This window comes from Pinus tabuliformis, chromosome 6, assembly GCF_031772625.1.
Source record: "Pinus tabuliformis cultivar Carrire ecotype Pingquan chromosome 6, CPIR1, whole genome shotgun sequence".
Classification (NCBI taxonomy): Eukaryota; Viridiplantae; Streptophyta; class Pinopsida; order Pinales; family Pinaceae; genus Pinus; species Pinus tabuliformis.
This window is the reverse complement of record NC_142292.1, coordinates 885,128,098-885,142,044: the sequence shown is the minus strand read 5'-3', so window position 1 is coordinate 885,142,044 and position 13,947 is coordinate 885,128,098.

Here is a 13,947-nt window from a genome sequence, read left to right as displayed (position 1 = left end):
ACAGTTAATAGGATCATGGACACACAGATTAAGAACACTCTCCAGTAAAGGATCCAGCTATATCAAGTTTTCAAAGCAAGCCAACTCCTTCACCAAGGCAAGTGGCTCACCAAGGGCCAAGTTCAGCAAAAGTTTCCCCATCTCATGGAGGCACTCAACACTATGGGCACCATTGCTTCCTAAGGGGGTAGGATTGATACAGTTGGATATAACTGGCCACCTACCTATTCCACTTAGACCCCCACCATTTCTTTTAATTTTCCTTAATTGTACTTTTCAGTTTCCTTGATTGTAGTACAACTAACTATTTCTAGCAGTTTTTTGGGTCCTAAAATTCCGGAGCTGTTTTGAGGGCCAAAAAGACTCTTTTTTTTTTGGAAAATAGAGAGACAAGAAAACTTACAATCTAGTTTACAATTTGTTTTGCGGCCTCCTTTTGGATATCTTCGAAACAAGGTATCATGATAGTCAAATGGAGATCGTATGCCAAAGTTACGACTCCGAGAAGTTAACATTCCAACTAACCCCAACGGGGCCCGCAAGCTTTTGGTGCGTGTTGAAAATAGTAACAAGAAATGCTAAAAAGAGAAGTGCTAAAAATAACACTGCTATAATTAGCATTTTGGGATACATACCAATTTTGGTTAGTCCCTAAACTAAAATTGAGAATTAAAATTCGAATTTGATCTTAGCAGCTGTTTGTAAAATAATTAATTAATTCATCTTGAGTTAATTAGTTGTAGGAAGTCAAACATGAAGTCTATGTGAAGACATGCAATAGTTTCTCCATTAATTGAGGAATTTATCCCTTGATTAAAGGAGATCAGGATGAGTTGTACTTTGAGTTGTAATTAGTTAGCTCAATTATCTGAGTTAAGTCCAGTTAGATTAGTTCCAATAGTTTGTGGAACTGATTGTGCGTTCAGTTAGTTAATGCATGCATGCATGTAACTACTGCACTTCAGATAACTGAATATTCTCTCATAAATAACTCATGCATGTTAGTTCAGTCAGAGACCTAGTTGAGATCAGGTGATGGGACAGTGTACTATCAGTTGTAGGAATATTCCATGGAGGATATCTCTTACATGCAGAAGGAATTCATTCCTTGGAGATTGTGTAGTTACTTATGAGTTTGATGGTTATGTGATGAGGCCAATTCAGACAAGTGGTAGCATTGGACCCCAAGAGAAATTGCACAAGGAAATAGGAGGCTTGGAGGGCTAGAGGAAGGCATATGTTGTGTCTATTTAGTCTGTGAGCTATATTGTTAGATTGTGTTGAGAGCTGGATGGCTTGTGAGCTGAAGCTTTGTGTAATTTGAACATATTTCCACTTGTATGATATTACAGAGATCGGGGTTTTAAGTTGAGGCTTTTCCCATACTATTCTTTTGTGTTCATGTGTGATTGCTTTCTCATTCTCAGTTATATGTGTTCTATTTGATCTTGCTCATATTAGATTAAGCTTCTGCAAGTTTGTTGTAGAAGTAGATTTGGTATTTTACTTTAGTATATTGCATAATCTGTTGATCTACAGTGAGAAATTATACAAGGTATCAGAGCAAAGGTGATCAAAGCGAAGAATAGTATACAAGAAGGGAGAAGTTCGAAGTTTGCAGTTCCTGAATATAGAAATCGAGTTCTTATCACATCTCAATTTCACCAATGGCATTCAACGGTTTAAGACTCGAGTATGCCCTTGATGGCAGATCGAATTATATAGCCCGGAAGGATCACATGGAAGCAGTATTAAAGGATATCGGTCTAAAGGACTTCATTGATCAAGAATTCCCCAAGCCGGCAACGGCTAATCCTATAGAATTGGCGGAATGGAAGAAATGTGTGGCTAGAGCAAGGAGAATCCTTCTGGAGGGAGTTTGAGACCACATAGTCTCGAGTCTCCATGGGAAGGAGACATTGTTTTCGATGTGGAAAACATTGAAAGATCTATATCAGAACAACAACGATCAGAGGAAGCTAGCGCTGAAAGAAAAGCTTCGGAAAATCAAGTGTGAAAAGGGTGACATGATCTCTACATATCTGAACAAGCTCACCACCTGCAGGGATGAGCTTGGAAGTGTAGGGATAATGATAGCCGATGATGACATGGTAAGTCTTGCGCTCCTCGGTCTTCCTAAGAACTGGCATAGCTACCAAGACTCAGTAAATGAAAGACAAAAAATGCCAGATTGCGAACGACTTTGGTCGGATCTAATGTAGGAGGAGATAAAAAGAAGCACGAGAGATGGATCCTCATCAAAGCAGGATGATGAGGAAAATCTAGCCTTAGCGAGTAAGGCAAGGAAGGGGAAAGGGAAGGTGTCCCATTCCAAATCCAGTTCTTCCCATGGTGGGAAGAAGTTTGACAAATCGAAAGTGTGATGCTTTCATTGTCATGAGGTGGGCCATTATGCTATGAATTGTCCACAGAAGAAATCCAAGAAGGGATCCTCGAAGGGATCTGATGGTGAGGCACTGGCCTCACAGTTTGAGTTGGATTTCTCTCTCATCGCATGTATGGTTTCATCCATGGTGGAATGTGTTTGGTACCTGGATAGTGGAGCTTCATTCCACATGTCCGGCAACAAGAATCTTTTCAGTACCTTGGAGGAGAAGGATCTCTAGATGCAGATCGAGATGGGTGATGATGGAAAGTACCGTGTTTCAGGTGAAGGTACGATTGTGTTTCAGAGAGAACATGGAGCTCCTCTCACCCTGACTGATGTAAAGTATGTACCAGGTCTAAAGAAGAATCTTGTGTCCATTGCTATGCTAGAAGATAAAGGCTATGATGTAGTCTTTAGTAAAGGAAAGGTATTCTTGAGGCATATCGGCACTGGACAAACCAAGAGGATCGGGATTCGAGTAAAGAATCTCTACAAACTGGAGGTAGATGATTGTGTCGCATTGAGTTTCAAAGCTGAGATGGTGCAGAGCCAAGATGTTGGTGAGCTATGGCATAGAAGATTGGGCCACTTGCACCATGGAGCCCTGAAGATCATGCAACAGATTTCCATTGGACTTCCCAAGGGAAAACCGGAGCATACGGATACATGCAAAGGTTGTACCTTGGGTAAGTATGCGAAATCTTCCTTTCAGGATCAAGACAGTAGAGCTGGAGCAAGTTCACACAGATGTTTGTGGACCATTCTCTACAGCCTCCACTTCTAAACAAAGGTACTATGTTATTTTTATTGATGATTTTTCTCGTAGATGTTGGATCTACTTTATGCAAAAGAAGGACCAGACCTTCTTGAGGTTTTGTGAGTTTAAAGCCTTGGCAGAGAAAGATAACATTCCTCAATGGGAAGATTGAGGAGGAGGTGTACATTGAGTAGCCAGAAGGTTTTGAGACCTTTGATCGTGAGTCGCATGTGTGTCGACTCAAGAGGGCTTTGTATGGGTTGAAGCAAGCACCCCATGCTTGGTACACTAGGATCGACAGCTATTTCACCAGGTTGGGCTTCACCAAGAGTGAAGTAGATGCGAACCTTTACCACATCATGGTAGAAGGTAAGCCATTGATCATTGTTCTTTATGTTGATGATCTGATTTTGACAGGTGATGATCAGTTTATCCAGCGTTCAGATGAAAGACATGGGTGTTACGCACTACTTTCTAGGCATGGAAATGTGGCAGAAGGATGGGGAAGTTTCTGTGTCTCAAGGTAAGTATGCCAATGAGATACTCAAGCGGTTCCACATGGAGAAGTGCAAGCCCATGTAGACTCCTCTAGCTGGTAACTAGAAGAAGGAGGATGCTACTTCAGGTGAGGTAGTAGCTGCTACTATTTATCGGCAGCTTGTGGTTTCACTTATGTATTTGGTGAACACACGACCATACTTATGCTTTGCGGTGAACCAGCTGAGTCAAGCTATGATTCAGCTTACCAAGATGTTTTGGAAGGCAACGAAGCATGTGTTGAGATACCTCAAAGGCACATCTCAGTATGGATTGTGGTACATACGGACAGAGGGAGTGAAGCTTCAAGGCTTCACAGATGCGGATTGGGCAGGGATTCCATCAGACCGGAAGAGAACTTCTGGAGGAATCTTCAACCTTGGTTCAACTGCAGTTTCCTGGTATAGTAGGAAACAGAGGTTAGTTGCACTTAGCTCAGCAGAGGCTTAATACATGGCTGCCAGTCAAGCTACATGTGAGGCCATTTGGATGCAAAAGATTCTAGTGGGATTGTTTGGTCAGAGGATGGATCCAACTGTGATCTATTGCGATAATCAGAGTTGTATCAAACTCTCTGAGAATCCAGTTTTTCATGACAAGTCCAAGCACATTGATATCTAGTGTCACCATCTTCAAGATTGTGTGGTCAAGAGGATCATGTTATTGTTGTATGTTTCGACCGAGGAATAGGATGCAGATATTTTTTACTAAGGCATTGTCAAAATGCAAGTTTGAGTTCCACAGAGACAGGATTGGGGTTACTGCTAATCCCTTTCTTGTTGAGAGGGAGTGTTGAAAATAGCATCAAGAAATGCTAAAAGTAGAAGTGCTAAAAATAGAACTGCTATAAATAGAATTTCGGGATACATTCCAATTTTAGTTAGTCCCTAAACTAAAATTGAGAATTAAAATTCGAATTTGATCTTAGTAGCTGTTTGTAAAATAATTAATTAATTCATATTGAATTAATTAGTTGTATGAAATCAAACATGAAGTCTATGTGAAGACATGCAACATTTTCTCCATTGATTGAGGAAGTTATCCCTTGATTAAAGGAGATCAGGATGAGTTGTAATTAGTTAGCTCAGTTATTTGAGTTAAGTCCAATTAGATTAGTCCCAATAGTTTGTGGAATTGATTGTGAGCTCAGTTAGTTAATGCATGCATGCATGTAACTGCTTCTCTTCAGATAACTGAATATTCTCTCATAAATAACTCATGCATGTTAGTTCAGTTAGAGACCCAATTGATATCAGGTGATGGGACAATGTACTATCAGTTGCAGGAATATTCCATGGAGGATATGTCTTGCATGCAAAAGGAATTTATTCCTTGGAGATTGCACAGTTACTTTTGAGTTTGATGGTTGTGTGATGAGGCCAATTCACATAGGTGGCAGCATTGGACCCCAAGAGAAACTGTGCAAGGAAATAGGAGGCTTGGAGGGCTGGAGGAAGGCATATGTTGTGTCTATTCAGTCTGTGAGCTGTATTGTTTGATTGTGTTGAGAGCTGGATGGCTTGTGAGCTGAAGCTTTGTGTAATCTGAACATATTTCCACTTGTATGATATTATAGAGATCGAGGTTTTAGGTTGAGGCTTTCCCCAGAGTATTCTTCTGTGTTCATGTGTGATTGCTTTCTCATTCTCAGTTATATGTGTTCTATTTGATCTTTCTCATATTCGATTAAGCTTCCGCAAGTTTGTTGTAGAAGTAGATCTGGTATTTTTCTTTAGTATATTGCATAATCTATTGATCTACAGTGAGAAATTCTACATTGCTTCATATTCTAGGGTTAGTTTTTGGATGTTTATGGTTTCCCATTGTTTCTCAATGATAAAAGGGCGATCGAGCCTCATTGTAGCACAGTTCAGAGGCATGTAGCCGCCACATCTCTTATCTGAGATAAGATACCATTTCCCGTGCTAGTTTATTTCCATTTGTCTTGTAAGCATGTTTCAATTCTTTGATATTAATGAAATGAAGATTTATTTCTGTTGCATCTCTGTGTTTACGTTTATATTTGTATTTTGTTGCATTCCTGCATAAATCTAGATTAGTGTGTGTTCAAAATTTTGTTGAGCGGAGGAAACCCTTTTTGGTGTGTGGGCGGAGAGAGGGCCCCAATTGATCTTTGCATCACTGCCAAAACCCAACAACTGAGATCATGTTAAAATCAACTATAAGTGGTAATTTGGGGGTTGATCACTCCTTATCCTGACTATGTTTACTGAGGATAAGGCACGACCAAGCTAATATGAGGCCTGAAGATCTATTATTAGCTTAGAAATTCAACGCTTTTAGATAATATTCATAGTGATCGATGGCTTGTATTGATTCAATCATGGCTGAATTTCCACTTCCAAGGAACCTTGCACTTCTCTTTGTGGCTTCACACCCAATCTTGGTTACACCGTTCTCCCATTTGTAAGGAGAATATGTGTATAGGATTCTTGCGTGCCTCCACTTCTAAACGAATGTCCAAGATTTCAAACTTTGGCCTCCAAAGTACCCACTTACTACTTTCCTCGCTCATCAAACATACTTTTGATTTGCCTAGGTGCCTCAATGCGCACCATGCCCTGATGTTCGTGTCGATTACAAGAATCCCACTCAATACAACATTCACTCCCTGCTTGGGATTCTCGTGCCCAGGTCACTCTAATCTTAATTTTTGAGCTATGAATTTTTTCACCCACCTTCTTTCCTGCGAATAACATTATTATGCTTCCAATGTAAAAATGTCTCCTTGGACTTGGCAGCATGTAAAATTCCCAAGCTTCGACATTACTCTCATTTTTTGTAGCACTTACTGCCTCCTAACTATCTACATCTATGCCAACCTACTCAATTTGGTTCCTTCAAATTGTCTTGTGCTCGAAGCGTTGACTTACAACTACGGTAGTTCCTTGTAACTAATACATCAGCCTTCGTTCGTGATTTTCGATGCATTGTTCGATCTCTCGATTTTAGTTAATAGGATTGAAGTCCTCATTCCTGGATATAGCTTCTCCCATGTCAAATCTAAACTGCATCTTATCAGATGTATTAACCCTCAAGCCTCCTTCCTTGAATATATTTCCCTATTTGAGCTCTGCATAGGGCCTCAAACTGAATTTAGACTAACTTGTTGGTTTTAAGGTGCCTACATTCTTGCTATCTAGTAGGGAATTCACTAGATCAACACTAACTCGTGAGTTGTGTACAAAAATTGACTACACAGAAAAATAAAACTAGGAACAATACATACATGAAAGGATTCAAAGAAAACCATATTCATTTCTTAAGAGGCCATATTTACAAAATCACACGAGCTCTTCATCCAAACCTTTTGGACTTCATGAGCTCCTTGGATTGTGTCTTTCTCATAAAGAAACTCCCTCAAGGCTGACTTTTCTATAAGTATATAAGTGTTGTAGCAGCTACAACCACCCTCCAAAAATTTTCCCTGGCTTCGTTTTGGAGCCCCCGTACCGACCATCCTCGGTAGCATGTCTTGCACTGTCAAGCACATAGGCTTCATTTGTTTCATAGAGTCTCTCCAGTATGTACATGCAAGTTTGTTCCACCTCCTTCACAGGCTTCTTTCTAGAATTAGTGTCAGTTGCTGGTTGAGAAGTTCCCTCTGGGAATTACGCAATTCTAGAGGGGAAGCGGCCTTCCCTTCATAAATTTCACAAACCCAACTGGACACCCAGTTGGGCTCCACAATTGCTCAATTCTTCCTGACAGTCTTCCTCTCAAAAATTGCGGAATTCATCCCAAGACAGTTACTCAGCCCAGAAATTGCCCAATTCTGGCTGCTGCTCCCAAAAATTGCACAATCCCTTTGGGACAGCCAACCCAACAGCTAGCAGAAATTTCAAAAATAAGTCAGGCAGCCGGCTAGGCTTAGAAATTGCGCAATGTAGTCAGGCAGGCTTCCTTGAGAAAATTGCGCAAATCTGACCTGGGACAGCTGCTCAGCCCAGAAATTGCACAATCCTGAGAGACAGTCACCTACTCCTCCCAGAAATTACACAATCCCTTTGGGACAACCAACTTTTCTCAACCCAGGGACAACACAAATCCCTCTCCTAGGCTCGTAGACCGATGCATGTGCCTTCAGGTTGACCAATTCCCTCCGAGACCGAGCAAAATTGGTTTGCATGCATGGACTACTTTTCCCAAGGCAACATATAAAGGCATCCCTAGATTTAGGGATCTACTTTTAGCAGCTGGAGGTTACATGCATGGATCACTTTAGAAACCTCTTGCCAAGTGTTGCTTTTCCTAGATTTTTGGCATGCACGTCATAACCTCGATTTTATCAAAACTCATTTTTCGGACATTGCAGAGCTCATTCCTCACATCGATCTTGTAGCTCTGACATCACACATTTCATCTAGGATTCTTCAGCACATTTAGCTCAGTTGTTTCGGGGTAAGCACGCTTTTCATGTCTTGCGCTGTGTTTCTGTCACTTTGTGTGTTTCGCTTTGTGTGAGTGTTGCCTGCTTGATTTCAATGAGCACCTGTTGTCGTTTTGATTTATGTTAGCTTATATAAGCACCGTTTTAGTTTACGTTCACATCTCATTGCTATCGCATGCATGACACTGTTTTTGCAATGACGGTCGCCACTACGGAAACTCACTTCACACACATGCATGTTTTCCCATTTTCTAAATCCTGCACTCACTATTTGCATGCATGATCATTCACTCTTGTTTACACTCACTTTCACCATGCATTCAGACTTTTCATGTTTTCAGTCGCCCGTCAGTGGGTTTGGGCTTCCTTGGCCCAGACCGTGCCTTACCTGGCTAGCACTGCACATTTTTGGAAGTGAAGGTTATGCCTTCCCTCTAGAAATTGCGCAAGTTTGGCCCAACACTGACCTCCAAGCTTGCATTGCACAATTCTTGGAGGAAGTGTCCTACTGGCCCCAGAAAATGTGCAATTCAGTTTGCTGGTTGCATGTCACTGCTGACTCAAATTGTGCATTGCATAGTTCTAGTCCTCACTAGGCTAGGTTGGATTGTCCATTACGCAGTTCCAGTAGTCAGTCAGCTCCCGATAGTCCAAACTATGTTGTCCGCAGTCTTGGCAGTCAGTCTCCCAGCCTCCCGTTGAAAATTGTCCAATCATCACAACCAGTTACACAAGTAAGTTGCATGTTCGCCCTCTAGTTTGTTTTGGTTTTTAACTGACAGATTGCTTGCCATGAGTGTTGCTATGTCTCCAGTATCACAGGTGTCATTTGCCTCCCAGCAGCATAGGTACAATGGATTCCGAAGAGTAGAGTTAAAGACACTGTTAAGAGCGCAACTGGGGATGCAGTCTATCAAGTGTCTATGAACTTGCTTATCCACGAAGACATCAAGTTGTTCATGGACAAGGATATCAAGATGAATGGAAATGGAGTCACAGCGAGCAGCAACATCAGCAGCACCAGAAGGCAGCACGCCAGCACGCGATGAATGCAAGAGGAAGGTTTTTGACAACATAGAGGTGGAGAAAAGGTGCAAGTTCAAAGCAGATCCACTCATGACGAAAGAAGATTTGGAGATCGAGGCTATGAAGTGATGGTGCGACATGAAGACCGCACGAAGGCAGAGAGAGAAACAAAGAAGGAGTTGCATGTGATGAAGCAGCAACTCAAGGAAGAACATGAGCTGAACAAATGAGAGAATGAGTTACAATAGGAACATGTACAGCGGGGGCGCAACATGCACAAACATATGAAACCATGCCCGTACAAGTTATAGATCCATCCCAGCAGCTGACACGGAGTAGACAAGGTGAGCAGTGCTATTGATAGCATGCAAGGGAATTTAGCAGCATGCATGTCATTGTGCACATGCATGCGATCCCACCCATTTGGCACACTCACCGAGGCAAAGACAAGAAGAAATTATGACTGGAGCTGAACATGTTTTTTGACAAGTTGATGTGCATGGTCACGAGCATGCACTTGGATATCAGCACAAAAACTATACATCAATATGTTGTTGGTCTGGCCGCTCTTAAGACAATGATGCGGATGTTATTAGATGAGTTGGACAGAGGAGCCTGAGTAGTGTACCTGGATGCAATGGAGGCAAGAGTTCGTTTCCAGAAATATGTCACAATAGAGTACACGGACACCATCGCAGACTACCAAGCATGGCATCAGTTTGCCACCGTCGACCATCATGAGGATGTTGAAGAGCTGGTCTTCCCACAGTTGTCCGAGTCATAGTGATGTCTTGCATGGCTTGCTCAAGCCTATTTTGTCTCACATGGGTACATGTGTAGATTGTATGTAATGTCTTGTCAAGTGGAAGTTCAAGTGTCGATAGTTGGATGTAACAATCATAGAGTAGATGAAGAGTCATGAGGATAGATGAACAGTCACAAAGGGGAATGTCAAGGGCCACCCCACCCTTTGCTATATATAGTCCCTCATAACTCATTGTATAGGCTTTTGGTCAGCCAAGCTTCCGATAGGAGTATCTTAGAGAGAGCTTGGACAATATTTTAATGAGCCTTGGCTTCTACACTGTGCAAATCTAGTATATCTCTTTGGAGGAGCAAGCAGCAGTGACTGTAACGTTCCGTTGTCAGAACTAGTGGTTGGTCATGGTTTTATTGTATGACTGGAACATACACTTGTTAATGTAACTGAGCCAACACGTTTCATGCATATGTTGTATTGTATTTCATCTATCTTGTTTACTCTAAATGATATATGTATCCGTTTTCTTACGCATTCATGTGTAGCTATTTTATGTATATGTATGTGTGAATCTTACTGAAATGTGTTGTTGGTTTAACCATCACTTTGGATTTCTAGCTCATTTTTCTTCCAGTTTGTGATGCATCTTTGCTCGTGTGTTCCCTTCTTAACTCCATGCTTTTACAAGTTTCCAAGGGGCGCGCTCACCTCACCCTCCGTGTGTTAGAACCATTCATGCACCTTTCTTGACTTGTTGCATATGTCACACCCTTGCTACCAACAAGGACATCTTACTTGCCTCTGCGTGCAACCGCAGTCAAGGCGATACCGTACAACCCACTGCTCAGAATCCTACACCAAATGGTCTGAGGTCTAGTTGGGACTTCTTATCGGGGAGATCCCCTGACATGTTGGCAAGTCCAACACCGTCAACATTTTGGTGCTATAAGGAGGGCTAGATGACAAGATGAGTCCTCACAATCTATTTTGAATCTCCACATATCTATCATGACTAACTATAGAGTTTTTCTTCCGGAGTGTATGTCTTATGGAAACGACTTTGAAATCTTGAAAGAGCTCTTGGATAACTTGTCACATAAAACATATGATGGTGGAGGCTATGTCGCATTGGTTAGGCACACGGTCGGCGTTGTAGGCTCATGCGAAAGACATGGAATATTTGAAGAATACATGACCTGCGTGTTGTTCATCTACATGCTTCAAGGGCACCCATTGCACTGGTGTGCCACGCTGCCTAAAAAATCATTTCATTCTCTTGCTCATCTGGTCACAAAGATAGACCATGCTTTCAATCACTTTAACCATAAAGCACTCGATAAATAAATTCTAAAATTATGAAAAGCACCCAATGAATCCATTGAACAATTTCACACACACTTTTGTAATCTTACATACCGATTTCCCGAAGATTAAATTGATTGGGAATTTCTCGATGGAAGATTTGAGTATCTGCTTTACATATCCGAAAATCCACCGTTCTTGAAATCATTTGGATATCGCTCAATACTCTTCGGTGATGGATCTACGCAATCACAGGCAGACACAGTTTCTGTCACAAGTGACTGTCTGCCTTCACCTCATCAAACAACTCCACCACCGCAGAGTGATGTGGGAGATTATGCACACACATCTGTTGAATTGTCACATCCTCCCACCCCACCTACTCTTGATATCTGCGCAGATTTGGCTTGCAAGCCTATTGGTTGTCACATGGATTCATTCCCTCAACCTCCATCCCCGCGTTTTGTTGATCCTTTGGATTGTACTGTCTTGTGTTATTCCATTCCGGACTCCTCACCTGTTGTGAACGAGGATCAAGTTGTCGACGGAGTTGGTGTTATGTAGCCAACCTGCGCCATCATTCATGATGAGTGTGTGCGGGAATATAAAGAAGAACCTGTGATGAATGATGATTCCCTTCCATCCGCGCCTCACCCACTCTATCTTGACATCCCTTGTCATTCTACCACTATTGATTTCCCCTATGAAAATCCATTTCTGGATGTTTCTACTTCCGATTGTTCACACGACACGTCGGATGTCAGTCTATCATTACATTGCGGAGAGGACACATCTTCCTCTGAAAATCCATCCAATCTGTCATCTGTCGTTTCTAAAAGCCCAAAGGGTGAACATCCTTACTTCTCATCTACCCCTCTGCCCAATTCATCAAATCATGAGGATGTCAACAAACATCCTGAATTTTTTGATCTTGGTTGTCATGATCTCTCTACTTATTCATCTCATCTCGATGTTGATTCAATCAGTGTTAATCTGTCTAAGACACCGGTCTATGATGATCTATCTCTCGACGAATTCGAAACCCCGCAGACTATCGAGGCACTTCAACTCGAGCCGATGGTTATGTCAAGTCCTCACTGTCCTGAGGTTGGTTTCACTTCCAATCAAGAAATTGTTGAAACACGCAAGGCTCCTCATCACTCTCTACTTTTCATTCAAGATCAATCTAACACTCAGCTTTCACTTCCTCCACTCGAACTACACGATCCCATTGCTCATGTGTTGGAGGAATCATACATAGAAAGCACACTTGCACAACATAAGTGGTCTACATTTCTCACGTTTGCTTGCATGTCACAGTCAAGAGAATGCATACACTCAACATCTGCATGTAGTGTATCACAACATAATGGAAAGTCCACAGAGTGTATGTAATGCGCTTTCACTCATTTTTGTTCTATGGACGCTTGTAAGCTCGGAGTATGTACGTCTTCATCGTTATATCTTTCATGCTTGCTGGTTTGCGCAACTGCGATGTTCGCGAACCATGCTTTCAAGAACATGGGTCAACCAATGCACTGCTGCATTGGAAGTATCACTTCGCTTGAGACGACCCATGCACTATTAGCTTAGTAGTAGGAGTATTATTTTCTTTGAGTTGTTTGCTTGCATGCATGTTTGCTTCTTTCTTTGTATGTTTGCTTGCTTGTTGGTTTGTTTACTTACTCGCTTTGCATATGCATTTGATTCTTCTTCCTGCTTTGCTTATGCAGTTACTTCTACTTTTGTTTTGTTTTTTTGTTTGTATGATTGTTTCCATCCATAGGTTAGCTTCGCATGAACCGTGTGCGACTCTTGAAACAAGATGGGTAAAGTACAAGAGGACTTGTGCAGTTACCAATACTTGGTTATCTATCGTCCTGCATCTGTATGAAGAACTTGTTGTCTTTAGTCCATGATACATCAATGGAAAATAAATATTGTTCTAAGTGAACCTTGGTGAAAACAGAACCCTTGTGCACTAACTAGTGTCACCTACTCTAGTCGGTTGTTTTTGGGTTAATCCTTGTCATCTCATTCAAGTAGAGTAAGGTGAGTGGGGAAACCTTAACAAGCACATCAGAGGTATATATAAACTAATTCTCTGAAGGAACAACCTCTTATTCTCTCAATAATTTAGGATCCCTCTTATGCCTCTTAAATGAATAAGTGCTATGCATAGTTACGAAAAAATGAAAATCTGAAAAATTTTCGAAAAAAATGAAAAATGAATAAGGCGAAAGAAGAGAAAGGCTTCCTGCGTAGAGAGGTGATGCAAGTAACTCCGCCGGGGTACTGACCAGGCTTGCTGGCAGTGGAGCGATGCTTGTGTTCCTACGTGACTTTGTCGGGGTACTGTCCAGGCCTGCTGGCAGCGGAGCAACACCAGAGATGAAACTAAAACTCTGACGATCATATGACTTGTGCACCAATATACCCCTCATCCCCAATCGAAACAACTATGTTGGTTTGGCTTGGAATGTGTGTCAACCGACCAAGAACCTGGTAGATGCTACATCTTACAATCAAGCAAGTGTGGAAACCAAGATGAACTGAGAATTGAACAATACTTCCAGAGGTGTTAGACTTGCTTTTCACGAACAAGGTCCATTCAAAGAGCTAGAGTTCTACCAGTGTGTCGCCAAGTGTTGTAGCGGCTACAACCACCCTCCAAAATTTTTCCTTAGCTTCATTTTGGAGCCTCCCTACTGACCATCCTCAGCAGCATGTCTTTCACTGTCAAGCACATAGGCTTCAACTATTTC